We start from the raw sequence: 26999 nt of genomic DNA, 5'->3' as shown, positions 1-26999 counted from the left end.
TTTTCAACCAAATCAATTCTTGTACTCACTGTAGCCTGAAGCCAGAGCTGATTTCTCAAGGCCTGTGCTTTCCTGCATAATCAAGCTCGTTGTCTTGTGGTTCAGAAACCTACAAGGAAGGAATCACACACACTACTTAGCTCTCAGTAAAGGTCCTCATAGTCCTTCAGATTCCATAGAGTCAGCCCAAAATGACAGAGAAAGAAGCTTTGAAGGTACAATTTCTAATCATTTCTCCTGGGACAGTGTCTGTATGGGAGTACGTGACCCACACCCTTACCCCAAATCACATGCACGTATGCAAGACTACTTCTGCTTCAGCTCTGGAATCCCACACTGTCTAACCTCATCACTCCTCCCCAGAAGACCCCTCTCCACTTCTCCTCTTTCCTCTGCTGGCCTGGATGGTGAGAAGCTGGCACATCACTTAGACACCTCAGACGGAGGTGGATTTCTGGATCCTGCAGAGGGGATGAGAGGACTGATGAGGTGGGCAGGACAACAGCGCCCAGGTAAAAGAGCAAGAAACTCACCTGCTTCATCTTCTGCCTGGGGGCCAATCCTACTGACAGCCTTCAACTATGAACAGATTATTAAGCACTGTCCACAGAAGGCACGTAAGAAATTTCATTGCTAGAGAAGCAAATAGCTCTCAGGGGATGGAGGTCACTTGCCATCCCACACCTCCCTTTTTCCCTTCCTTCCATAATTACCGAGTGTCTTCTCTATGACAAGTAACTACTGCACTACTTCCTAGGGGTATAGTGACAAGTTAGCATACCTTGAAGGACTTGAAGTCTAAACAGGGGCAAATGGATATGCTGGCATGTGCAGGCAATAAACACTGACTAATACAATGACTGAACATATTACAAGAAACAACTATGCCAAGAGAAAGGGGCCAGACCAAAAAAAAAAAAGGAGTTCACACTGAAATGATTCTCCAGATATAAATAATTCTTAAAAACATAAAAGAAAATTTAACAACAGAAAGTAGATCAATGATTGCTTGGGGATGGGGCCAAAGGTGGGGCACAGTAGGGAGAGATTACAAGAGGGCACAAGGAAACGTTTAAGTGAGATGAATATACTCATTATCTTGATTGTGGTGATGATTTCCTGGAAACACACATATATCAAAACTTACTAAAATGTGCACTTTAGATATGTGCAGGGTATCATATGTCAATTAAACCTCAACAAAGCTGTTAAAAATATATTACAAGGTACAATGTGGACGCAAAGGAAGTAATGGTTTTGGTTTGGTTTGGTTTCTTTTTTTTTTTCCTGCAGAGGATGAGACACAGTGCAGAAGTGTCTTAAAAAGCCAATCACGCTCTCTGTATCAAAGAGCCTCACAGGAAACAGAGTGCATTCCAATTGTGTACTGTGGGAAGCGATCAATAAAAGGACTGTACACAAAGGTGTGAGGAAGATGTGGAAAAACATGAGGGACAGTGCGGTGCCTAGTGGCTAGTAGCGCAGGACTCAGGCACCCCCCATACCCGGAAGTAGCAAGGTGGACAGTGGTTCCTGAGACCTGGGAGAAGGGTGTCCTGCAAAGAGGGACACCTGAAAAGGAGCTGAAACCTTGGAGCCAACATCCAACCTGCATGGACTTTTTAGGGAGGATAAGGGACCTTAGTAGAGAATAAGGAGGCACCTATTCAGGTCAACTTCCTCGGGCTCAGAGCAGCATGGAATGTGAAGTTGGAAAAACAAATAAATATTAGGCAACACAGCCCCCATTATAAGCCTGCTTTTGCCTTTTCTGGTCCAGGATCAGAAGATGCAAAATTATACAGAACTAAGACAGAGTCATGTTTTACCTCTGAAAAACAGTAATTATTTCAGACTTTTACTTCACACTATCAGCCTTAGTTTTTACCCCGATTGGATAAGCTTAGTTCCTATGTTTGGATGGATGCTGTGAGAGTGTGAATTTGTGAGCCAGCGCCCTCTGCCAGGAGCTAAACCATGGCTCGTGGACCAAATCTGGTCCGCCATCTGTTTTTAAACAGCCTACGAGGTAAAAATGGGTTCTACATTTTTAAATGGTTGAAAAAAATATTGAAAGAAGGAAAATATTTTGTTACGCATGGAAATTACATGACATTCAAATTTCAGCGTCCGCAAATAAAGCTTTCCTGGAACTGGGTATGCTTACCATTTACTTATTATCTGTATCTGCTTTTGCACGTCAATAGTAGAGTGGAGTAGTTGCCTACAAAACTTAAAACCTTTACTCCCTGGCCTTTTACAGAAAAAGTTTCATGACCCTTACCTTAAGCTAAAGAAGCTGGAGATCTGGAGACAGATTCACTTGACACTAGACCCTGGTTCAACCAGTACTTGGATGTGTCATCCTGACATGTTACTCAATTTCTATAAGCCTTAGTTTTTTCAAGACAAAAGAGGGATAATAATGTCTATATAGAGAGTGACCATTGAGGATTAAGCCACAGAACAGTAGTAAAGTATCCAGCACAGAGACTAATACACAGAGAAAGTTATCTCCTGAAATGAATAACAGAAGTGAAAAATCAGGCACCATAAAGTAACACAGGTCTTCTTGCCCTTCTTTTCATACACCTTTTTTACACCGTGTACTAAACATATTTCTATCTTCTCATCATTCCAACTAGTGTCAAAAGACATTTACCTCTTATTTAAAGTTCATCTCTTGCCAGGAAACACTAAATTCCATCCCTTTCCAATGTGCTGAGATAATAGTTCTAAGTAAAGTTCTAAATAAAGATTAAGATCTTCAGTGTGCTTAGAAACCACCAGGTGTTAACATACAGATCCCTGAGTCCAGTAAAGAATCTGAGTTTTTAAATTACTGTAGGAAACATTGATAGAAGATGCTCCCCCTCCTTCTCTCTCTCCAAACACACACACACACACACACACACACACACACCACACACACACACACACACACACACACACACACTTCCTTTGTAACATTTTCAGTCCCTTTCATGGACTCTTTCCTCCTATCAATATCCTTTATCTTAAAAAAAAACGATTAGAACTTCTATTGTCCTAATAGCCTTTCTGGCTACCTTTCCATCTCACTTATTTTTACCATCAAAATCCCCACATGTACAATCTATAACCCATTTGAATTGTGTGTTTTCTGTAAGTTCCTGTATCATCTCTCACTGTCCATCTTTTTCTTCCCCCTTTATTTCCATTGTTAGCTCCTTTTCCTCCTCTCCACCAACTAGAACTTTCCCCATTTTACTGCCACACAGTTCCTCAGAGCTATCTTTAAGGAACTTCACAGTGGGAGGCTAACATGCTTTTAGCACAGGCATTGGAGTTATAGTCAGTGTCTTCAAACATGGTTCCCAGGTGTTGGGTGTGGTAGAGCTCAAGAGGTAACATCTCTGCTTCCCTGCCTGAGCTAAGAGAGGGCAGAGCTAGACAGAGACCGCAAATAGAAAAGGAAACAACACATAGATACCACAAAGAGGGTAAACTTAATTACCAATAAAGCTGATTGTGGAGAACTATGTCAACAGCTAAGTGAGCTTTGCAGGACTGAACTGCTGACTTACACAGATTTATACACCCCATCACAGACACTGCTGAGAAATACCAGAAATGGAAAAGAACCCTCCAGACAACTGTGGTCCATTCAGAAGAAGAAAAACTCTACCTAACCTTAACCATTACTGAAGAACAAATTGACCATGTAGACATGGCAACAATGTTGGATAGAGGCTACAATGCTGCCCAAAACTTGGTAACAATGATTATTACCAAGTAACAGTAAGGTATGGGAATGGAAAACTCTGCTTCACTTTTAGAAAAGGTATTTCAAAAGTTTAGGGCAAAAATATGCTATTATAAAGGGATGGGCTTTGTGATAATAGGGATGATCTAGGATGGGCTGGAGGGAAAGAATCTTACCTAAGTGATCATTTTAAAATCCTCATTTAAAATTGTATGGAGGGAGGCAACTAAAGACAACTTCTAAAAGAGACTAGGACAAGCCACAGAACGTGGGCACATGACCAAGGCTAAGCTAAGATTAGCGTGAACTTGTATGAATAGTATCAGGAAGACAAAAGTCCACACTGAACAAGATGAGCCTCCAAAGTAAATTTAAAGACGTGTTTCAAATTAAAAAAAAAAAAAGACAGAGAGAGAAATAGTCAAATAGAGTCTCAGGGCATATTATGTAATGGTCACAGATGACAAAGAAAAGGCAACTGACTCAACATTCCTCCCACCTCAACTGAAAAGGTGTGGGACACCAAGGTCCCATCCAACTAATTTTTGTTGCCCTTCAAGCTAGGAAGGGGGGTATATATATATATACTCCTTAGCACAGGGAGAAAATGTTGGTTGAATTAATAAATGGAACAGCTACCATAGGAACACTAAAAAATAAGTCATGTCACTTTGACTTTGTTTCTGCTGATGTGTTGAGAAGAAAATGTCATTGACATAAAATGTCTTGATTTTCAATGATGTATGTGATGAATCCTCCAATGACATAATTTTGGATAAAACAGTTGGAGAGTAGGGAGGAAGGGGAGTAGAATTAAAAACAAACAACAGTAACATTTTATATCTCTATCATTCTCACTGTGTGACCTTGTAAACATTACTAAATTTCTTTGAGTCTATTTCCTAATTGGTTTAAAAAAATAAGCACTTGGGCTACTTCATTCTGAGCTGATTTCCTACTCTAAAATGCAAAGATTCTAAAGTTCTACCAATTTGGTATCAACATAGAAGGAGACTTTTGTAGACTGCAACAAGGCCTTGCTTGTGCACAGTTTAGAATTTTTAACAGAGACTTGGATAAAGATACTGAAGGAAGGCCTGCTTATGTAATTTACAGATAACACAAACCTCGACTGGATGCAGTACAGAAAAAGGATTTGGAAAGTCTTAAGAGATTGAAGTTTCTGGATGGCTTTTGCACTTGAATGAGAATACTTAGCTTAGCAGAAGTTTACATGTGTTAAAAAGAAATAATGACCTCAAATTTAGTATGAACCAACAGTGTACTATGAATGTGTGTGTGTATGTGAAAGAGAGAGAAACTGCACCATACTGTCAGTATGTAACAAGAGCCTTAGAAAGCTGTATACCTCGGTCACAACTTTCCACGTCTAGTAGTTCATTCTAAGGAGGCAACGAAGAATATGTCCTTAAGTATCAGCTATATGAATATTTATTGCTGAGCTATTTATAATTATTTGAAATTAAAAAAAAAACACAACTGTTTAACAATAAGGAGAGGGTATAGTTGAATAAATTATGACAATCTTTCCAAAAGATTCTTATAAAATAAAAAAAGGGTTTATATATAATTATATATATCCATATGAAAAGATGGTCATGATATATTGCTGAAATAAAAAAAAACTGGTTTACAAGACAGTGAACCTAGTATAAACTCATTATTGATAAATAAAAATGAATCTGTAACAGGTTATCTCAGAATTCTGGGCGTATGGACATGGGACAGCTTTCCAGGTGTAGGTGGACAATATCCACTCAGTGGGTGTCCACCAGTATGCCACAGGACAAAGGCACATGGTAGTTGTAGTAGGTATGTGTCAGGTTGGAGAAATTCAGCATCCGTCTCTTATTTTTTGGTAAGACTGATCTAATTCCTTCTGGGGCTACCCCTGTGCCCAGCTCTAGAGTCTGGCATGTGACCCAGACTAAGTTAATTAGTAACTTTCATTCCCCTACAACAGTGATCGATTCAGGAACTGTCAAGAACTTATTCGCGCCTAATGTGAACTTTCTAATGGAAGATGGGAGACCTCCTTTTTCCTTGAATTTGAGGCTGGGAGGGTATTGGTTCAATGCATATGGTAGCCATGTCTCCACTTGTGTGAGAGAGTCTGTCTGGAAATGGAAAGGACAGGAAGTAAGTTCAGATGTGCAGAGAGAATCCAGGTCCTGAGGTTGTCATTTGAGCCTCTGTATACAGCTCTACCTTGGATCAGTTTCTCTGGCTCTCCAGAATTTTCAGCTTTTTCACCTCATCAATTCCTGTCTGAATGAAGTTTTCAAGTTCTTATATCCTTCGGTATTGTGATGATATGGTGGGGTGAACTAACAATGAGTCTAGAGTTTATTATAGCTCTGAGCTCAGGATCAAGGATGATGACATGCCCTGTGAACAGATCCACCCACCAGGTAAGGGAGGGAGAGTCATCTGGACCTCCACCGGGCTGGAGATTCTCCAATAACGGGGCGAGACAGAAATATCAAGGTGGCCACCAGAGACCATGCCTCTAGTAGCTTTCCTGGGAATGGAGCCAAAGTGTAATGGGAAGACCCTGAGGCAAGACAGTCATCAGAGGGAAAATCCAAGGTCTCTCGGAAAGTGATCTGCATTTTAATTGGCATTAATTAGAAATGGTGAATGGAGTCACGAATCAGGCACTGGGGTTCCTTGTGTAATGGCAATGAGTACAGCTAGTTGCCCTTAAGAACACTTTCTCACGGCTTGGGCATTACCATACGACCCTGAAAGCCACATGGGTAGTGTGTGATGTAATGAAGACATCCATTGAAAGCTCTAGAGAAGAGTGACTGCAGTGCCAAACTCTGATAAAGACAGAGCAACTGCCAAGGGACCCGAGGGAAGGGCTGCAGGCGGTGTTTTCAATGCAGGGAAATGACCCAATGTGGGAGCCCGCAATTGTGGTGAGCTCTGAGCAGCAGGTCAGTGCCCACAGAGACTGCAGCCTGGACCTGAGAGGGTGGCTCAGACCTAAGACCCAGGACAAAGTAAAAAGAAAGGCACAAGTGGCAGGTGATAGACTAAGGAGGGGCAGTAAGAGGAGCCATTCAGGAATCTTGATTATCTTAGAAAGGAGTGGGGACATCAGTCCTGCAGTCATGCAGCTTGTAGGCATAAAAAGCTATATAAATATTTAGTGGTTTATTACATTTCATTCCTAGTTCCCATCAGTTCTAGATAGCCAGAAGGGATCCTAGGAGTTGGGAAACAAGTAAAGAGTTCTTCTGTGTCTGTCTCCTCCTCTGACTCACCCTTTACCCCCAGACTACTCGGCACTCAAGAACTTCACCTTCTTATCTCCGATGACCCAATGACCTTCACCTCCAACCCATGTGATCCATCCACTGCTCCTCCTGTTAGCAGTCTCTGTTATCCTGTACTGCTCTCCCACTAAGATGTACAACTCTGAAATTCTAATTGCTTTGTCCAACTTTCTAAACAAGTGGCCTATCAGTGCCTCTAACCTAACATGATTAGGACTAAATTCATTATCTTGTCATCCAAACTTGTTCATCGTTTGGTTTTTCATATTTTTGCTAACAGTGCCATGACTGGCCTGTTAATTAATGTTTAAAACCTCCAAGTCATCACTCTCCCAAGTTCAAATGCTCCTCCTTTACCATACTTCATACTCTTATGTACTTTCTGGACTGTAACAATAGCATTCTAATGCCACTCCTGGCTTCCCCCTTCACACTGCAACAAACCTTTCCCATTGTTCTCAGATTAGACTTCCCACTGTCTCACCCTGATCATGGTACTCACCTGCAGAAAAGCCTTGCTGACTTCCGTTCTGACTAAACAGAAACTAAATCCTCTGGTTTGTTACACAAACCTTTGGACCAACAGATCCTAATCTGCTTTTTCCAGCATGGTTTCCAACAACTTCCACAAATCAGCCCTCTGCTTCCAACAGTCTAATCTATCCAAATATCTTCTATGCTTCTAAGCCCCTCAATCTTTCCATTGCTCTTTTGTTTTCAAACATCATCACTGCTTTGTAGCCTGCTGTAAGCTCCCCTCCTGAGACAAAAAAGCAAATGTCTCCTCCTCCAAACTTCTACATCACTTGCTATCTTGTTACTCTTACCTCTTCCTCGTATGTTCATAGGAATGCATACATTTTTAATAACGAAGTACATAATATATTTAGTAAGCATCTCACATGTGCTAGGTGACCGGGATAATGAGCAAGATGGATCTGTCCCTACTCACTCGGGGCTTAGTTTAGCACATAAGACTGTCAATAAACAAATGACTAGTAAGTAGCTAATTAATTAGAATCATGATCAATACTAAAAATAAAATTATGCAATGCAGTACCCATATGTAGAAAGTGAACATATAAGATGATACTGTTCTTACCATCTGAAACACCCTTTGAAAATGGAGCCATATTCAGTCTAGCTTAAAAGCCTTTGCTAGTTTAGGAGACACTATTTTCCTTGATTTACAGCATGATCTGGTTATTATGAGTGAAGCCAATAGTATCTGAAGGACAAAACAGGAAACTAAATTCCCTCTCTGGGGCAAGCATAACTGACTGGTTTAGCTGGAAACCTGAGGCAGAAATAGCGTGCGGCATTTTTCTTCCTGTTGTTTTACTCTCGAGCAGCTATTTTCTGCTTTTACCCGTTGCATGCAGCCATCAATCACGGCCAGTAATCTCCAACAAAGTAAGAAGAGCAAAAATATAAAGAGGCAAGTGATTCATTACGAAGCCTGACACCAGCTGTAAGGGAAAAAGCCCTCTCTGACTTGGAGCTCGCAGGCACAATAGCACATTATTCCCAAAGGAGCTCTGGCTTGAAATTTCTGAATGGGCTTACCACCTGTCTCAGCTGGCAGCCTAGTATGCATGCACAGGCATGTAAACACTTCAAATATACTTTTTTTTTTTTCAGTATTGACACTGTTCCCGGTATTTCTACAGATATCAAAAAACAAAGTTAGATTTTCATGTTTGTTTTCTCCTGCTGAATTCATGCTTCTAACTGTGAGCCCCCTCCCAAGAAAGAGAAAGACAAATGCCATATGATATCACTTATATGTGAGATCTAAAAAGAAAAACAAAATGACACAAATGGACTTATTTACGAAGCACAAACAGACTCCCAGACACAGAAAACAAACTTACGGTTACCAAAGGGGAAACTGGGGGGAGGGATAAATTGGGAGTTTGGGATTTGTAGACACAAACTACTATATATAAAATAGATAAATAACAAGGTCCCACTGTATAGCACAGATATTAAACAATATTTAATATTTTGCAATAACCTATAATGAAAAAATATGAAAAAATATATATATATTTAAATGTATGACTGAATCTGTAGCTCAGAATCTAGCACAACACTGTAACTGAACAACATTTCAATAAAATTCCCTCCAACTTTCTTAAACAAGAGCTTTCTCTTTCTCAAACACAAGGTACCATGTATATTTTGGCACTTCTGACGGTCAGTACATGAGTACTGAGAATAACTAACTACAGGCAATTGATAGTCATATAAATGGAAGCAAGAAGGCCACCATCACAGCCACTTGTATAATGTGGCATGTGAGTGAAGAAGGGACAGTAGGACAGAAGGCAACATTCCAGGTAGAGACTGTGCCATTGGGAATGAGACCGACTGAAAGATGACCCATACAGAAAGTGACCAGGGAGAGAGAGAGTTATGCTATGACCCTGAATTGAAAGGAAAATGCAGTGAACTAATAAAAGCCATTGTTGTTGTGTCCTCTATGAACCGTCCTTTACACGTTCTTAGGGGACTATGAGGCACACACAAGGCATAGAGGAAATTTTCCACAATGAACCATGAATGTTGCCTCTGCAGCAAGGGGTAAATGGTGAATGGAAAAATGAAATATGCCTTTCCATGCATTTCCCCTCCTTTTTGTAGGGGGAAAAAGAATTTTTGTGGCAAGCATATTGGAGACATTGTCGTAGAACGGTTCCTCTTCACATAAAGGTTAACTCTGTAAAGCTGCCAAGGGCAGTGCCCTGGTGGTTCGTCTGCCAAGTAAGTGCCAGTTGTGGCATCTATACTGTGGCTGGAGTGGAGGCAGGCCTGGCTCTCCCACCCTCCTTATGAATCACGGGCCTTTGTGCCTTTGTGCCCGACTTGCTACTTTTCCCACTCTCTGCCCTCCCTTCTCATTGGAGAGATCTCTTTCTTCACATATGAGCTGAATGTTCTGTTCTTCGCCAGGAAGCCAGGCTTACTGAATGCTGATTTAATGGAAGTCACAGAAGAGAGGCAAACAGTCATCTTTCAAGTAATCTGCATGAAAAGTGACCTTACAAGATATAAAGTGCTCAGCTGGGTTGGTGATGCACCACTGGTGCTACTTTAAAGGTATATACATATATATATATGTATATACTTCCTTATATTATATATGATATATATGTATATATAAAATAAACATTTTTCCATTAATATATATACACAGATACATATATGTTTTTGTTTCCATTTCTGGTTGAGTGTTTTAAATGGCTTTGTCTTTTTTACCCAATGCCTTATTTTTTTCTCTTTTTAAAGAACCACAAGAAAAGTGCAACTTTAAACTAGTCATTCCTTTTTTAAAGTCTCTAGTATATTCTAGAGTGTGTGTATTTATATATATGCCACTTATTGGCCAATTTCTGGGATCTGTCATGATGGAAAGGTATATTTCATTTCTTTTACTGTGACATATAAGATTTTGAAAGGGGCTATTCCAAAGAAGCATATAAGTGTTCAATAAAAGATATTCTCCTAATATACAAGATATCTCCATAGTCATTACTTTCTCCAGTCCTCAAAAGTAAAAGTTTTTAGCATCTGTCATCTCAAACCATGCCCTTTTGGTATTTATACAAGCTACTTTCAGGCTGAGATTTTACAGAAATTTAAGGGAGGGTAGTTAACCGATTATAGTAAACTCCATCTTTTTTACTCTAAACAGTTTTATAAGGTGAACTGTCATTCACTTATAAGTCATCTATCATTAAGGAATATATGGTTGATAAACTCAGAGGGCAAACACTGCTTGACAGTAATGATTTGTTTTTAGAGAGCAGAGGGGAGGGTTTTAGGTTTATATTTTGAATAATATATGGTCATAGATACAATTCTTCAAAACCCTGGAAAACACAGACATTGCATATAATAAAAACCATCTCTTAGCATAACTTAAAAGCAATTAATTGTCTGTATTGCGCTGACCCACAAACTAAGTTCAATTTTTCTCTCCCTGATGTCACACATCTTTCTAATGATTAAGAAATAATATGTTATACGCTGTCATATTTATGACAATTATAAAAATAAAAGAAGAAGCAGAGTAAGCTAATTTCACAGAGAATTTGAATTTTTGAAAAATTCAATACCCAGCTGACAATGAGTTACAAATTGTGACCAGGACAGCTATTAAGAAATGAAATATCCATGTTAGTAATATGATTCCATTACAGACACTTTTCATATGTTAGTATTCATTTTTCCTACTGTTCTCACTAATAAAACCAATAGAAGTCATCAAAATTAAAACTGATAGGAAGTCAGATCACTCAAAATCAGTAATGGGAGATAAAGACTCGGTGTCAGCCTGCCTGCTCAGCTCAGCCCAGATCTGCAAGCAGCTAAGAGCTGTCTGGCACTCTTACTAGCAATCTTGGCAGCGATTTGAAAGACTGAATGGTGATGAATTTCTAATGACTTCCTAACATTTGGGGGCAGGGGGGCTCTTTTTAGAAGGAGATTGAGATACAAGACTTATAATTACAGAATGAAGGACTTGGGTATATCCAGGCTTCTCCTCAGGATGGAAATACAGGAAGTCAGTTCTCAGCAGAAATTTGACTCTGCCGTTAGATTTAAATGACAACAGAGGAGTTCTAAATATACATTTAAAGTACTAGTTTCCTTTGAACAAAGAGCATTTGTGTTGGTCATCTCCTGAGACTCCTTCAGATACTGAAAGACAGCTATGCTGCTTTCTTGAGTCTTCTCAGGTCTAGGATATGAATTTTCCTTTTTGATCGATTACAATTGGAAATCACATTGATATTTGACATTTGGATCTAATGCTATGGATCTCTAGGTGGTCATATTTTAAATTTTAAAGAGATGAAATATTGTGTGCTAGATTTCTCATCCCTTGCCCAGTATGTGTATTTTGGAAAGTTGTTTTTAAAATAAGAGTCATCATCAATCATGAATTCTAGAATGAGAATATCTTCCCATGCATAATCACGTTTTTCCTTAAATTGCATTAACCCTATGCCCCTCTACTGTCCAACATGGAAGGTACAAGCGACAAGAGACCATTCAGCACCTGAACCGTGGCTGTCCTGAATTGACCTGCAATATGAATATAAAATACACACCAGATTTTGAAGGATGTCTTATGAAAAAAGAATGAAAATATCTCAATAAAGTTTTTATATTGGTTACATGTAGAAATGATATTTTAGGTATGTTGTATTAAATAAAATATATTACTAAAATAAATTTTACTTATTTATTTTTACTTTTAAAATGTGTGGCTACTGGAAAATTTGAAATGATATGGGGTGGCTCACATTGTGTATCTATTAGGTAGTGCTGGTCTATAAAGCTACAGTAATAGTCCACGTAACTGTAAATCCTGAGCAAATCATTTTAGTTTCTTTTGCCCAGCCCAGTTTGCAGGTTTTATGCAGAAACATTTCTTCTGGGAGAATATATAAGGCTCGTATTAGGCAGAGTTGTTGGACATGCAATGGATGACCTTCAACATCAGTAGTACTGCTATGATGGTCAGGAAAGAAGGGTCCTTAATAACTGAGGTGATGAACATAATCACTTGACTTTCCCAGAACCCAAAATTGGGAGCCTGGGATCACAAGCACATCTCAAAACAGGAGGAAATGTGGAAGCATTCCCTTTAAAATGTAACACACACAAGTATAAAACTGTCCGAACATTGAATTTACGCTTTCTTACTCTCAATAGACAGCTTTGTCTAGTTCTGGATCTTACAGTTGAAAAGGGAGGAGGAGCACTGATGGTGGTGGATGGGGACTGGCAGGGCTCCTACAAGTTCAGGAGCCAACTCAGATCCTCCAGGACTAGGAGACATGTAATGTAAGTCCTGAGTCCCGAGGCTGGGCAGGGAAGAAATTTTTAGGTAGGTAGGTAACTAGATAGATAGACAGATAGATAGATAGACAGACAGACAGACAGACAGACAGACAGACAGACAGACAGATAATTTGGAGGAGTGCAAGGACTTTGTGTTGGTTTGGTGTCCACATCATCAAATATCTGGTATATTAAGTAAATTTTTCAGATTATTTTTCTTTTATAATTGAAGTATCTCTATAATTCCTCAGGCCTTTTATTGTCTCCAAAATCAAGCTGACATCCCCTTCTCTGTGTCCCACAATGCTTGCTCCTCTAATCACCATTGCATGAATGGCCACCAATTCAGAAAAGATACTAGACTAGTGGGAAAAAAATTCTTCTCTTTTCATAAGGACTGATTTTGTTTAATGATTAAATTTTATATATGTAGGTAAAAACTTAGCCATTCCTTACTAGCTAATGTTCAATTCTAAATGATGTATGTAGTGTTTTTAAGCCAATAGCTTTTAATTGGTTTATCACTTCATCCATGTTGCAATTCTGTAGGTAACTAAGGTTGTTTTCACTCACAGATAGGGAAACTGAAGACCAGAGATGGTAAATAATTAGTCCATATTCACACAGCCTACTACAAAAGAAGGTCTATCTGGATCCAAATTGGTTCCTTTCAGTCATGTAACTACGTTGTCTTTCACTGTGTGAATTATGTACACCAAAGCCAGATGGTGCATATGTTGTCAATTTGCAAAACATTTCCTCTGACTAGTGAAAAGTGCGAACAAGAGAAGGATACAGTTAGTCATCCTTTAATACAAAAGTGTTGGGTTGCACTAGCGGTGCCCTTTCCCTCAAACACAGAACAAGAATCTTCACAAAAATACATAGCTCAAACATACCATTTAAAAAAAAAACACAGAATAACAAATCTAAGAACAAAGAGAATATGCTGCAGTTAAAAAACACAGAACTACAGGTAAGTTATGAATTTAAAAAGCTGTCTTTCCCTACTATTATCAAGTGTTTTGGAAAGTATTTACAGGTATTCCCCACTTTTCAAAAGTCCACCTTATGCCACTTTGCTTTTATCAAAGACCTACATTAGTGCTTGTTTTCACTAACAAAATGAAATCCAAAGAGGATTTTTATTTTAACAAAAAAAAAGTGCAGAATGAAAATAGCATTCAGTGTCTGTTCTGCAGGGAGCTGTTACAGAGACAGCACACCCCGAGCAGTGAGAGTGGCCACCCCACGCTCCCTCCCCGGGAACTACACTCAGCATCTCAGCGTCGTCCAGGTGCTAGAGCTTGGCACTCTGTCCGTGAGCATCTGCGCTTTTACCTCATTTACTTTGCGCGTCCATTAGGAAGGTGTGTCCTAATGTAACTGCTTCTGCGCTTTACACCTTGTCAGCCTAGGAAAGGTTTCACAGGAACGCTCCACTTCTGGATAGCGAGAGAAACCTGTACTGCAGCCTACGCATTTTTAAAATATTTACGTCTGGCCCACAAAGAATAATGCATAAATTTCACAATTTTGCCTTCAAATACTCCTCTTTCTGCCTTTTTTTTTTTGAGAGTTTCTACTAAAGTTGCTTTTAGAATGCACAAATTTTTCCTTACAGCCATGGAGTCCATCTGTTGTTGTGCACAGAGCCAGGGACAATTAACAGAAAGCACTATAGCACAGAATTTTATTGGAATGAACAGGGAATATTTCTAATCATTTTAAAAATAATTTGCTCTTTTTATATAAATATACCTGACATAATACAAATTAACAGTTGGACAATGCATGACACAATAAAATAACAAATTCCACCCACAAACTAACAGATTTTAGGTACTGGAAAAAGACAGTCAAGTTTACTAATTAATTTTTTAATCTAAGCAAAAAAATCAGTGTACTTTATAAAGATTGTATGAAATGTGCCTTTAAAGTAAATATATTAAGTATGATACATAAATTCTAATACATGTACATATTAATCTAAATGGAAGAGTAAGTTCCTTCTGGATTGTAAATTATTTTTAATAGTTTCATGTTTGCTATTTTCCATTCTTTATCTAGCCCATCCTCTGCCGTTAATTTATACATTCCTTTAAAATACAAGACATAGCTTCTTTTATTTATTTTTTTAACTATCTGTAACATAAGAAGAAATACGTATTTGGTCTCTGTCCCTTCTTCCTGGCACAGAGTTCATAAAACCCTAGGAATTTCCTGAGTGATAAGAGTGAGAGAGGCACCTTTTGTTATTTATAATAAGCCCCTCTTGGTCTACCCAAGTTTACGCTAATGAAGAAAGGAGACTGGTTGCCAGAGGAACCAACCACATGATTAGAGAGCTGAAACTGTCAGCCCCAACTCCTTACCTCTGGGGAAAGGAGAAGGCCTGGAGATTGACTTACTCACCAACAGCAGATGATTTGATCGAAGCATTCCTTTGTAATGGAACCTCCTAAACGAAGGGGTTCAAAGAGCTGGGCTGGGGAACACATGGCAAGGTGGAATGTGGGGAGAGGACACAGAAGCTCCCGCCCCTTCGCCATACCTGCTCTCCACACCTCTTCCACGTGCTTGCTCCTAACTTGTGTCCTTTTTTTAATAAACGGGTAAGAGTAAGGAAAGCACTTTCTAGAGTTCTGTGAACTGTTTTGGCAAATTTTCAAACCCAAAAAGGGGGTCGTGGGAACCCTTGATTTAGAACAAGAAGGTCAGAAATATGGGAGGCCTGGACTTTCGTCAGTGCTGTAAGTGCTGTGAGGAGAGAAGCATTTTTTCTTTTACTATTCCCACTCTATAAGAATAAAAATACTCCTTGTAAATATTTGAAGAAATGTATACACAACTAAGTGACTAAAACAAACAACATAAACAATAAAACCAGTATAAACCTAACACATGAAAAAAACTTAAAACGATGCTAAATATTTTTGGACTACAAACTATGAGCTCAAAGAATACAATATATAAAATTAAGCATTATAATCATTTTTCTTTCATTTTTTTCTTCATTCCTGAGAGAAGTCTATTGATTCCTAGGCCTCATAGAAATATAATTTTTATAATATAGCATAGAAAGTGATACGGTAAGCTTATCATTAATAATCTATATATTAAATATTAATTTACCTACTTTAAAAAATTCTGAATTATCTTAGTATTTTTACCTGTTTTTATAAACTTGACCCAACCTCAGTAAAAGAGTAGCGTAAAATGCCTTAGCCTTCTTATTTTATGAGGTGGAGGCAAACAATCCAACTTGTTATCCAATATTGCTCATTATTTAGTCTTCTGTGCTTTCCTTTTTTCAAGTAATAGTGGCTTCATTAAATGTCCATTTTTTAAATATCAGATCTTTGACTCTATTTTATCCTTGAGGTTTAGGGCTGGGGGTAAAGAGTGTGTATTTGTGGCCAGTAGCCATGATGTACAAAATGTCATTTGTACTTTAAGCTTTTATTCTCTTTATTGATTTTGAATGGTTTGTAGGAGGAAAAAAAGGAAAATACCTGAATTTACATGGTCATCTTGAAAATTATATTCAACTTTCTATGTCTTTATGCTTTGTATATATCTTCTTTAGGCAATCTATAACTCAACAAACTGTCTTTTAGCTCTGTGTGTAGGAGGCAACGGAAGGTTATTCCCCTTACGTGTATTTGCACTGATATGCTTAAACTTCATTTTTTCCTGTCTTCTTGCCTTCTAGTGGCATTTCTTTAATTGCATTTTCTCCCTACATTAACTTGGATGTAATATACTCTTATTTTTACTATCAATGTATATTCTAAAAAATGTATGTTTAATTTATAAAGTCAAAAATAACCAGTCTACATTCTTAAGACACCCAATATGTAGCGCTTTAATGCCTACACACAATTCATATCTAATGTTACACTTTGTCCAGAAATAAGTTTCATCTAGTTGTTTATAACCCCACTAATTAGACGTTATTGTGGCTCATATCTTGTGGCTAACCCACGTTTGTAAATTTCTAAGCTTTTGTCATCTGCCTTCTTAGCGCAGAAGGCAGCACGTCAGTCTCATAAATTTCTAAGCTTTTTATTCCTATTTGTATCTCTGACTTAGTTTGAGATGGATTTATTTTTGTCTTCTTTCTTTAATATTTTCTCTTAAGTATGTGTACTTGTAATAAAATTTGTTTTTGTTTGTTTGAAGGTGTCTTTTTCCATGTATATAATTCTATCATTTTCCACGTATATAACCATTTTCCATGTATATATTTCTAAGTTGATAGTTCTTTCCTCGAAGCCTTACTGAGATACTATTTTATCATCTTCTGGTTTTTACTACTGCTTTTGAGAGACTTGCAGTGACCCTCACTGACTATGCATTACAGATAAGTTAGCTTTTCTCTCCACTTGTTTTTGATATCTTCTTTTTATCTCTGGTGCTTCAAAGTTTGCTAAGTATGTCTTGAAATGGAATTTTTGATTGGATTTATTTTTATTTATCATTCTGGGATGTGGAATGTTTTCTGAACCCAAGAATTCATGTCTCTCCTAAATTTGGGGAATTATCTGCCTCTATCTCTTCAAATATTGCTTCTTCCCATTCTTGCATTTTTATCTTTTCAGAACCCTCATCTGATGTATGCTGCCCTTTCTCATTCCAGCCTTTATATGCCCTAACTTGCCTTTTCTTTTTCCCTTCTCTTTGTGTCTCTTTGCTGAATTCTTAATACTCTCTTTAGATCTTGCAGTTTCAGTGATTTTCTAAAAAATTTCTGGTTTGTTCTTCAGATTTACTTTGTTATTTTAAATCATAGTGTATGCTTATTTTGTGTCTTCGTATTTTAATTTTCTTAAACTTTCATTCATAAATCATTTTATAATCCACTTCTGAATGTTACTATATCTGGGTCCTTGAGAGTCTAATTTTGCTGTTTTTTCTACTGACTTGTTCACAGTAGCTTATTGCCGCTTCTGGTTTGTTTTTGGTTTTTTTTCCCCAGTGTTATCGAGATATAATTGACATAACATCACTGTATGAGTTTCAGGTGTACAGCATAAAGGTTAGACTCATATATAGTGAAATGATTGCAACAGTAAGTTTAGTCAACCCCTCTTTGTTTTAAAAATGATTTATTGACCATTTTTTTTTCTGGTTTGCATCTAAGAAATTGTGTTGGACTCTAGATGAGGATGCATCATTTCCAAGAAAATGTATAACCTTTCTCCTAACCTGTGTTTCATATTTTTCCATCCTTTTATTTCTGTGTTCTCTCTCAAAAATTTCCTCAGATATATTTTCCAATAGAAATGTATTGCTTCATTTTAAACATTCCTTTTCTATTTTCATACTACCAAGGTCTTTCACTTCGTTTCTCTTATTTCTTATTCCCTCTATTTCACTTTAAACAAAATATTAGTATATATTTATTTTACGCATAAATCCACACACTAGAAAGTACTCCTGAAGTGTTACTGTCTTTGTTGGTGTGCTGAATTCTACCCTATAATTACTTGAGAAATCACAGGAAAGAAGAATTAATAACTGAGGAAATGCCCCTTCAGTACTATTCTGCTCCTATCATTTAGAGTTTGACAACAGTTACAGCAGAAAACTGAATTACTTTATAATAAACCCTCATTTTTTTTTAATCAGCCAGAAAACATCCAACTTCTTTCACCTGGATTTTTTGTCCAATTTCTAATTGTAGGACTGTGGGCTATTTAATCTATCATCAGCCAGGCCGGATGTTGTGAAGCAGTACCGCACTCAAGTGTGGATACAGCTTTATCATTGCTCCAGTGTCTTCAGTGTCAGACACTGTGGCAGTGTAAACTCCTTCAGATCCTATTGCAGCCCCTAATTATCTTTGAAGATACTAGAAATGAAGTCCTTACAGGTAGTATAAGTTGATGCAAATATAGAAAATGTTTCTTCGTTAGACTGATGAATTGTTACTCATTTTTTTACCTAAAGTTTTAAAAATAACATTTTTTCCCAGTCCAAAGAAGTCAGATCATTTTTGATAATGGAACCTGGTCATTTTCTACAACAGGCCTGTTTTATTTTCTAGATGCTTAAGGCTTTGAATTGTTTGCTTATTACTGCTATATCTTCTTTACTACTGAGGCTTATTGAATGGCTTCCACTAAAATTTTACTGATATTTCTTGAAATTTAATATTGGGCTACATTACAGCTCTTTCTGTTTTGATATCAGCTACTTTAAAATTCATATCACCACTTAAACCTTCAATTCCCATTGATTCTATCAACAAATGATCATCTCCTATTTTACACTCCTCAGGATTGTTTTTGGTAATTAATCACATTGCCACACCAGCAAGAGAAGCTGGAATCCCGAGTTCACGAATTCTTACCATCCAGTATAGGTCAATGCTGTAGATTTGCACTGTCTGATAATGTAATCATTAGTCACATGCAGCCATTTAAAATCAGACTTAAACATAAATAAATTAAATTAAAAATTCAGTTTCTCAGATATGCTAGTCTCGTTTTAAGAGCCCAGGAGCCACATATGGCTGGTAGCTACCATACTGGACATTACAGATTTAGAACAATCTAGTCATTGCAGAGAGTTCTACTGGAGAGCATCTCTATGGATGATAACCCATTTAATTCAAGGAACTCAACAGTGATTCTTGATTGAAAACAAAATCTTTGTGAATAATTGTATGTAAAGCTTTATCTGTCAAAGCGCCATGGTCAAGTTCTATATAAATGATTTAGTCAGTTACATTAGTTGTATAAGTAGGAACCTCATAGTGCAATATAAAACTTATATCTTTTATCCTGGATTATAGCTATTGTAATAAAATCAGACTTCATAATGAACCTAATGAATCAAATGTGACCATACAAAGTGCCAGCAATTGTTTTCTTTAAAATAGTACTAATCAATGAAGAGTTTTAAACATATCAACCTTACAATTTATGTACCTAAGTGCCATCATATCTCAACTATCATACTTTTAGAAGTCATTCAAAATAATACTCTGAAAACCTCTGTAAAATGGTGTTGAAGGAGTCTATTCATATGGAATGACCTCAAGAAAGTCTTCCTTTAGCTGTCTTCAGTATTCCATATTATCTTGCTGATAGCTTTATCTCTGGAAATTTTTAGATGTTCAAAACTAAAATGAAATAATATTTCCAAAGTGATTGTATGACTGTATCTCACAATCTCTCAGAAAGCAGTAAATAACGTCTGACTTACCTGACATTATTTCTTTTACTCATTGCCATATGGCCTAGACTATTTGTGGGTGGACTTCAGTGCCACTTTAATGTGATGAGAGGAATTCTGATGTACTACATTGCTGGCAAACATTTCCAACTTAACAATCTGACTTCTTGGTGCTTCAGCACCCAGCAAATGTAAAGTATGAGAAGACATTTTGGGGTGTATATATTATGTTAACACATTTTCCATCAATTATTCCTACTTAAATCACCTCAGCAATACTCATTCCAAGAAATATCACATAACAAGAGGACTACAAAAGTGCCGCTATTTGCTACCACACCAGGTTGACGATCCGCTATTGCAAAATATTACAAAGGGAATGTGTTTCATGAAACTCAGCTGGAAAGAGATGTTTAATTGACCAATCTATTATTCACTTGTAACCATTTCTTCTTTTTTCTATAATACAATATTATTGTCCATATCTTTATACTGATCTGTATGGCTTATTTGCTATTTGTTACAAATCTATACCCTTAAACACTATCACTCTGGTTCCCCCTACCCCCTTCCTCTAGTAACCACTGTTCTACTGTGTTTTATAGGCTTCACTTTTTAGATTCCACATGTAAGTGATATTATACAGTACTTGTCTTTTTCTGTCTGACTTATCTCATTTAGCATAATGTGCTCAAGTTCCATCTATGTTGTCACAAATGGAAGGATATCTTTTTTTCCCTCATGACTGAATAATATTCCATTCTGTGTAAGTACCACATTTTTTAATCCACTCAGCCATTAATGGACATTTGGGTTGTTTTCGTATCTTGGCTATTGTGAATGATGATTTGATAAACATGGATGTGCATGTATCCCATCAAAATCCTATTTTCATTTCTTTCAGGTATATACCCAGAAGTGGAAACTCCACTACAATATAGATCTATTTTTAATGTTTCGAGGAACCTCTATGTTGTTTTCTGTAGTGGCTGGACTAATTTACATTCCCACTAACATGGTATAAAGGTTCCTTTTTCACCACATCCTCGCCAGCACCTGTTGTCTCATCTTCGTGATGATGGTCATTCTAACAAGTGTGAGGTGGTATCTCCTGGTTTTGATTTGAATTTTCCTGATGATTAGTGTGTAATCATTTCTTTATCAGAGAAACCAACACCTCTTCTATGAGAGTATGTAGGAATTCCACCTGCTGCAGTAGCTTTTTGTCTATTGTCAACCACCAAAGGCATGAACAGGAGAGTGGGAAGATTTTGTTTCACTGATCGCTGTGACCATCACTGCAGTGTCATCTGACTGTACCACAATAGAACCATCCACAAATCTAGCCAGTTTTCCATAAATACTCCTGATTTGCTCTACCAGGGTTTTCTTAAGTCCTGTATAAGTTTTCAATATTAATTTCCTTCTGATTTCTTTTTTTTAATGGAGGTACTAGGGGTTGAACCCTGAACCTCGTACATGCTAGGCACACGCTCTACCACTGAGCTATATATACTCCCCACCCCTCTCTTCTGATTTCTAATCCTCTAGTGGGACCACTCCTGCTGTACCTTAAGTGGCTAAATATTAAACGTAACTGTCTCTACATTTGATTTTAATCATAAATTATGTTCAAGTTTGTGCCACACAGGAATTAAGCTGGGTTCTATCTATCTCAACCAGGGATATATACTATTCTGAAAAAGAATCAGAAAATGAAAAAAATGGAAGGAAAGACGGAAGGAGGGAAAGGAAAGGAGAGGCAGCAGGAGGGAGGGAGGGAAGAAGGAAGAGAGGACTTCATCATTTTTTTTCATGGAATAAATATGGCCTTACATTGAGACCTACCCTTGCTGTGAAGACTATGTAACTGAACTAGTTTCCTCTCCTCTGGAAAAAAAGATTTATTTAACAATAGTCGCTGCTTTATCTTACATAATAATGAATAATCACTCTAAATGACACTAGGTTCCTGGTGGACACAGGGAAGAGAGAGTAGGGTCTGTGTTTAGAGACTGTGAACTTTAGAGAACAATTAGTTCTCACTCCCCTCCCTGCTCACTTTCTTCCCAGACCAACCTCTTTTCCCCACGTGAGAATTAAAACTCCAGCCCCTTGTGTTCCAAGTCCCACAAGCCAGGATGTTGGCATCAGCACCTGTTTATTGCTTTGCTTTGACTTCTCTCCCTTTTTGGGGGGGTGAGAGGCACCTGAAAATCACCTCTCCTGAGTTCAACTCTGTACTTTTTTAGTTTTTAAAACTTTACTCATACTGTTTCTAAAATGGTTCATTACTTACTGTATGTGATTTGTGTGTGTGTAAAAATCTTTCAGCCTTGAAGATGGACTTAGTGACATGGAAAAAGTTTTTAAGTTTCAAAATGTTGATATTAGGGGTAAAGGTAAAATCGGTTAACAAAAAATAAAATAAAGCATTGCAAAGCATTATTATTATTTATAACTTAATGGAATCTTATTTGTTTATAATAATGCATTTTTCTTCAATGGGTAATAAAAGTAGGCACCTTATCAATCATTTTAGAACTTGATGCCTCCAAGGTTTCATTAGATCTGATCTGGATTGCAGTTATTTTCAAATAACCCTCACCAATTATGCTGCCATTCTGGCATCTTTTAAGTGCATTTTCAGGCTTTCCACTTTTCCCCTATTATTTCTCATGTTTCTTTATCGTGTTGCCTTTTTCAACTTGGATCCTGTCGGCCTTTTATGACTGTAATTCACTTTTAAGTAGACCTAATAGTTCTTATGATTGTACCTTTGCTAACTCTATATTTTAACATTGATCAGCTGTCTTGTATCTGAAATTCAGAAAGTAAAGGGATGGTGTGAGAAATGCAGCAGCAAGAGGTAACCAAACCTGTCCCTTTGATGCACACACAGCCACACGTGCACAAACGCGCATCCACTCACAAACAGCAGAACATACAAGAGACCTGCTCAGCTCAACTCTGGTTCCCCATCCATCTCACTCCCAAGATAGGAGAAAAACTAATAAAAAGCAATAAAAATTGAAACAAATTTACCTCCACAGATATCTGTAAGTCATCAAATATCCAGCCCTCATATGTCTCCAGAGCCTATTTCCTCATCAGAAAAAGTCAGTTATACCACTGAAGATTGAACGGGACCCATAAGATTTCTTTAAACTGACTCCAACATTACAAACTCACATGTGGAGAGTGGTAGCAATTATCTTTATAAGACTTCCACCGTAGAAGCAGAAATCCTCTTGCTGGGATGGAGGGCAATGGTTTTAATAATTTGGAAAGCATTTCCTGAGGGACCAAACATTTGAATCCACTAACTTTCTGCAATTGAAGCCTTTATCTTTAGTAAGTGCTAATGTACTGTTCAATTTATTTCCTTCTTTCTCACTTGTTTCCTCCTTATTTCATTGTCAGTTATGAATGATGGGGTTGTCTCTTAGAACTTTTTTTTTTTTACATTACATAGCTTCTATTTTCCCAAACTGCATCATTTTGGTTGACTCCTCCCAGAGCCTTTAAAACTTTATATTACTTATAAAACTTGGTCTCCTAAGCTGGGCTAAGGCTAAGGGCTTGAGATGCTCATTCACTTCTCCAACATTCAGGCCCTCCCTGGATGGGGGAAGCAGCGGCTGGGGAGACAGGCTTGTAAACAGTCACAGTGATAAAGGGGGAAGAGGGGAGCCCACAGGGAGGGGGTGCTGTGGGGACACAGTAGGAGCACTCATTTAGTTGTGTCTCTAGGTTAAAGCATGGGTTTGCTCATCTCTAATTTAAGATGGGAGCTTTACAGTTATACCATCTTAATCTTTACCTAAACCCCAAAGGTCTTCTAATTTCTCTCCTCCAAATTCTTGCTTCATTAATTATCCATTCTTCTTCTAAAACTTCTCCAGTGATGCCTTCCGTTCAATCTGCAAAAATGCTTGATTATTCCTGTCCTAAAAAATTAATTAATAAACCAAAAACGTTCTAGTAATCATGCCTCCCTCTTGGCTCCTGCTCTCTCCTCCCTTCTTGATACTTCTAAAATTCTAGACAGTCACCTACATCCCTGCCTCCACTTCTGTAACTCTGCTATACTCATCAGCACACTGGAATCTGGCCTCTACTCCCCAGCATTCCACCTAAACTTTTTGATCAAAGATCAAAAATGACATCCTGAATGAATTTCCAGTGGCCTCACCTCAACCCTCCATATGCTTGATCTCAGACAGAATTTGATTCCATTGAAATAATTTTTTCATTGGCTTTTGGCCCACAACTCTGGCCTACTGGGCCACCTGAGCTTTAGATTTGGACAAAACTTGTTTATATCCTTTGTCCAATAGTCTGTTGAGTTCTTAATATTTTTTTTTATTTGAATAAGGTCTATTTCTGTTTTTTATTTTTTGTATATATTTTTAAAATAACTCTCAGAGTCTTACGTGAGTTGCAAGTATTTCTCCCATTTGTATTTCCTGATACTTAAAATCATAAAAAGTTAACTAATAATATTAATATAAATGTACTTAGCTTTGTTGGGTACATTTTCAGTTTTTGGATTTTGATTTCCAAATCATAAAATAATTATATTATCATTCCTTCTAATACTTTTATGATGCAATTTTTTGTCTATAAACATTAGTCAACCAATAATTAAATTTATTTTGTATGTGTTTGTTTCAAAGAAACTTTTCTTCTGTCATTCTTATTTCCATTTTGTTTTTAAGCGTCTGTAGAAGATCCTTAAAAAATTAGAAATAGACTTATTATATGATCTAGCAACCTCAGCTCTGGGCATATATCCAGAGTAAACTCTAATTTGAAAAGATACATGCACCCCAATGCTCATAGCAGCACTATTTACAATAGTCAAGACATGGAAACAACCCAAATGTCCATCAACAGATGATTAGATAAAGAAGATGTGGTATATATACAATGGAATACTACTCAGCCATAAAAAATTCCGTTTGAAGCAACATAGATGGGTGTAGAGATGATCATACTAAGTGAAATTAACCATAAAGAGAATGAAAAATACCGTATGATATCGCTTATACGTGGAATCTGAAAAAAAAAAAAAACCACAAATGAACTTATTTACAAAACAGAAACAGACTCACAGACATGGAAAACAAACTTACGGTTACCAGTGGGAAAGGGAGTGGTGAGGTATAAATTAGGATTTGCAGATACTACCTACTATATATTAAATAGATAAACAACAAGGTTCTACTGTATAGCACAGGGAACTATGTTCAATATCTCACAATAACCTATAATGAAAGAATATGAAAAAAGAATATATACATATATATATATATATATATATATATACACACACATATATATAAACACATGTACACTGAGTCACTATGCTGTACGCCAGAAACTAAGACAACATTGCAAATCAATTATATTTTAATTAAAAATAAAATAAATTTTAAAATTTTAAAAAGAGTCTGTGGGAGAACAGCTTAAAACCACTCAGCGGTTGTTCCTACCCGTTCTGCGGCCCGAGCGGTGGGGGCTGCAGGCTGGCCCTCATGGCGGGCGGGGGCTCCGTCCTCAGCAGGGAACTGCCGGGTGGGCAGAGACCCCTCCGTGACCTTGGAAGGAACAGCTGGAGCCGTCCAAACACCCTGAAATTCCTCCTTGGGCACCGCCTTTGCAGCAGCGGCCTGCTCTTCCTTCTCCGTCTGTCTCCTCAGCATCTCTGTGGAAATGGAGATCGAGCTGACCTCCGAGGGCTGTTCCTGGGAGACGGTCCGCGCACGCGCGGAACTTCCGGGACCGGCGTCCACCACTCCAGGCGCACCTAGCGAGCTCCCTTGTTGTTGCTTGCGGACTATGGCAGTGTCCTCGTGGCGCAGAGGAGAGTCTGGGTCCCACGGGGCGACAGTGAGCAGGTTCACATAAGACGCCTCTGTGAGAGGCTGGTGGTCAGCCCTGGGATCAGTAGCCACCAGAAGTCTCGGCTCCGGGAGGAAGGCTGCCTGGATCTGCTCAGCGAAGTTTCCAGGAACGAAGCGGCCGACGGTAGGAGTGGCCTCAGGGGCAGCAGCGAAGTTCAGCACAGCTCCCTGGCCGGTGTTCCTGGAAGATGTGACGCTGGCCTCGGCCAGGTAGCACGAGCTGCCAGAAGCCGCTCCTCTGTCCTCGTCAGATTTATGTGGTAAATGCCATCACTTTTCCTTTGTAGATGATTGTTCTATTTGGAAATCAAGGTTGGCGCCACCTAAGTAGGTTCCTGTTGCAGGAAATTTGAGGACATCCTGCTCTTTATTTGTGGGACATCAAGGGCTCAGGACGCTGTGAAAGTTTCCCTTTAGGTTATTACGGGAATCCAGAACAACGCCATCTGGACTTCTTTCTGGGCAGCGTGGAAAGGCTTGGTGGCATTTATCTTGCGAGGTTTTGTTGTGGCAGTTATTACTTTTATTCATCAATATACACTTATGTACTTCTGGAGCAGAAGAGGATTGTATTTATACAGCGTCTTAGTGTTAGATGTAACCTGCTGGTCTTGGAGAGGCTCCCGGAGAGGGAGAGTTGGCAGGATGGGGGGTAGGTGGGCAGTAGCTCACCCTGGGGACATATTCACTGATGGCAGCTATCCCTGGAAGTTGTCCCCACTGCTCGGACACTGGTGCTTGCAGGTGCCACCATCAAGAATTAAATTTCTTATACTGGATAAGTAACCACTGATTAGAAATGCTGTCTTCATTATATGCTGAATTCCAATATCATATTTAACCTATTTCTGAATTTCTAATTCTATTCCGTAGATCTATCTAATCTTATGTCAATATGAAAATTATTAAGTTACTGTAGCTTTATAATACATTTAATAACTGGTAGGGTTAATTCATATTAATTATTCTTCTTTTTCAGACTTCTTTTTTTGGGTTATT

At 38.1% G+C, this 26999-nt stretch overlaps 1 pseudogene; it reads right to left on the bottom strand.

The window, feature by feature from the left end:
* Nucleotides 1-55: 55 nt before the first annotated feature.
* LOC105085420 (small ribosomal subunit protein uS2-like) lies at nucleotides 56-26531 on the bottom strand (annotated as a pseudogene).
* Between the last annotated feature and the right edge of the window lie 468 nt (nucleotides 26532-26999).

This window comes from Camelus dromedarius, chromosome 7 (assembly GCF_036321535.1).
Source record: "Camelus dromedarius isolate mCamDro1 chromosome 7, mCamDro1.pat, whole genome shotgun sequence".
Lineage (NCBI taxonomy): Eukaryota > Metazoa > Chordata > Mammalia > Artiodactyla > Camelidae > Camelus > Camelus dromedarius.
Note: the sequence above shows the minus strand (reverse complement) of the source record. Positions and strands in the feature narration are given on the sequence as shown.